Source organism: Gavialis gangeticus, unplaced genomic scaffold (genome assembly GCF_001723915.1).
Source record: "Gavialis gangeticus isolate Ggan-Ray unplaced genomic scaffold, GavGan_comp1, whole genome shotgun sequence".
Classification (NCBI taxonomy): Eukaryota; Metazoa; Chordata; order Crocodylia; family Gavialidae; genus Gavialis; species Gavialis gangeticus.
In genome coordinates this window covers 46,828,008-46,830,953 of record NW_017728997.1, presented here as the reverse complement: position 1 = coordinate 46,830,953, position 2,946 = coordinate 46,828,008, and positions in this window count along the sequence as shown.

Below are 2,946 nucleotides of genomic sequence, written 5' to 3'. Positions count from 1 at the left end.
CTCCCTCAGGAATGCAGCCAGCTCCAGTTCCCTAAAGAGACAGGCTGAGGGTGTGGTCCCCTGTGTGCTGGGCCCGTCCTAACTGAATGGTCACAGCACAGAGATTTAAATCACAGTGTCACAGGGCAGAGATTTTTGGGGAGAAACCAAGGTGGCTTTCTGCCCCAAGGTGGGCCTTGTGTGAATGTTAGTAGCACCTAACATTGAACTGAAATGCCCCTGGAGGCATTCAGATGCTTAATGGTCCATTTGGAATCTAGCTCCAAATGCCTCATTTATATAAGTTCCTTCTTATAAAGCTTGTGAGTGCAGATGAGTGGCAGGAACCACCTGATCCAGGGCTCCCTCTGCTGTGATCAGGGTCCTGGCTGGGGCAGTACAGCAGGGATACTCATCCCCCATCCCATGGGCCAGATCCAGCCCACAGAGCCATGTCATTTGGCCTGTGGGGTTGATAATTTAGTGGCAAAGGAGTAGTGTGGCAGCATTAATTGTTGCTCCCCAGCTGCCAAGTTTCTGGGCCCATGGGGACAACTGTAGGCCATATAATGTGACCCTGCACACCAGGTCACACCAGTGGCTGGCCAGATCCAGGAGTGTGGGGCTGAGCCAGTACATGACCAGATCTGGGCACTTAGTGTCAGGCTCACATGCTGCATTGCACCTGTGGACCAACAGCATGCCCCAACCCTGCTCAGGATCTGGGCTGTGGACTGATCCTGCACCACTCATTCAGCTCACTGGGACAGAAGATTGGGTGCCACTTCTGTACAGCAAAGCAATATGGCCTCGAACCCTACAAGATGGAGGCTTGGAACTGGATGATGATGATACCTGCACTGATGAAGTGCAGCACCTGGTTCAGCCCTATATTCCATGCCCACTGCCTTGGGGCCAAGAAACATATCTCATCTTTTGGCCTCTTATCATGGGCAGCTGATAAGTCAGGCTTATTATGCCTGGATAGAGGCCAGGTCTCATGTCCAGGACTCTTCCTACCCTAACCAAGCTGGCACCCTGTGCTCTGAACAGGGGCTATGCATAGTCCACAAGGCAGGGGCTGCATAAAGCAAGGACTGGTGTCATACTGCAGGTGACAGACTGAGACCCAGGACACCTGACCTTTCCTCAGAGGCCTTAGATGGTGTTCAGTATTCACCCCCTTCCCCCCAAATTCTGGGGGTAATGCATAGCTGTGTGCAGGGTCATGTAGAAATCCTACCAGGGGTGTCTCAAGGGTGGAGCGATCGTCTATGAGTGATGCATGGGAGAGACACCTGGGGTCCAAGTCTGCCACTCTTGAGATCTTCCTCCAGACTTACCTCAGTGTCTGCAGCTGTTAGCTACATAACCCCTCCAGGAGCCTGGCACTTTGCACTCCTTTTGGTGGGGTTCAGGAAGCACTGTGGAGTGTTTTGGAGCTGAGAAGCTTTTTAGGGGAGCCCACAAACTTGTTCGTTCCCCATCCTAGAAGGGGCAGTATATAGAGGGGTAGTATGGGCAAGGGCTGTGCTAGGTGAGTTCCATGGGCAAGTGGCACTGGGGTCAGAACAGAGGGTCAGTGTGGTCCATGGACATGTGGGTGGAGACTGCATTGCTAGGCTGGCTCCGATCCATGCTCCAGTGATGCCTCCACCATATCTCACCACTTTGGAGGTCAACTGTCAAAACTTGGTACCAGGAATGAATGTACCTGGAGCTTTCAACCTATAAGTAAAGTATACTTTTTGGGTAGGATACAGCTGATTGACTTCCTCATTTGGGCATCCCGTTACAAAATGTGATCAAGATGGCCCTGCCAGTGGTACCAACTATAACACATTAATGGTCTTGACTTACGTGCAATTAGCTGAGGCAAACGTGGGACATTCATTCATCCCCAGAGCACAGACGTGGCTCCTACCCTGGGGGTCTTTAAGACAAGGCTAGACAATCACCTTGCTGGGGTCGTTTGACCCCAGTACTCTTTCCTGCCATGGCAGGGGGTCAGACTTGATGATCTGCTCAGGTCCCTTCCGACCCTACAAACTATGAAACTGTGAAACTTCAGCCACTTGTGCTAAAGGAGCAGCTCTGATAAGTGGTGGCTCTGCTACCTGAGGAAGGCAGGATAGATTCAGCAAGCAGGTCTTCTGTTTTTCGTGTTATTTCAACTTAAACATTAAAATCAAAGGGGAGGAGAGGTGGTGCCTGGTGGGGGAGGTGGGTCTCTGCAGAGGCAGGGCAGTGTGGTTGGTCTCTGCAGCCCTATGGAAACGGCCCCGATTAATTCCTTAGGTGACATTCTGAAGGAAGGACTCCACGGACACTTAGATTTCTTCAGTTCCTCCAGAACTGAGCAGGAGCTGTCTGTTTCCATGAGCCAGAGCTACTGGGTCTGAGCAGGGAGAAGTGTTGGCAAGCAAGTACCAGCAACAGAGCCCACATCCACCTTTAACCTTGTCTGACACCAGGAGCAAGGCAGCTGCCTTGGAACTGTGGGAAAGGAAATCTTGTCTTGACAATGTAGCATGGTGGTAAGTGGAGCCTGTACTACCAGAAGTGCTTCCCTGAGCACTTGGGAAGGCATCAAAGTGGGGATAGGCAAGCAGGAAGGAGGGTCTGTGTCATGCCAGAAGAGGGAAGTAGCCCCACCCTGTCCTTTAGCCATGTGCCGTCCTTGCAGCTGTTCCCCAAAGAGCATCTAGGGTGTGTGGCAGGCAGAGATCAAACTAAGGCAGCCTCTGATTTATATCAAGTCCTTTTATTCTGTTCCCACAGGAATACCTTGTAGGGGCAACTTCTCACAATACATGAGGTGGTACACAGAATACTACAGGTTCTCATAGAGCACAGCAGGACACACACACTGTTCACAATGGTCATAGGGAGGACTCAGGTCATTGCACTTACAACTGTAAACTTGTTCTTTTGTTTGATTTTTTTTTTTTTTTTTTTTTTTTTTTT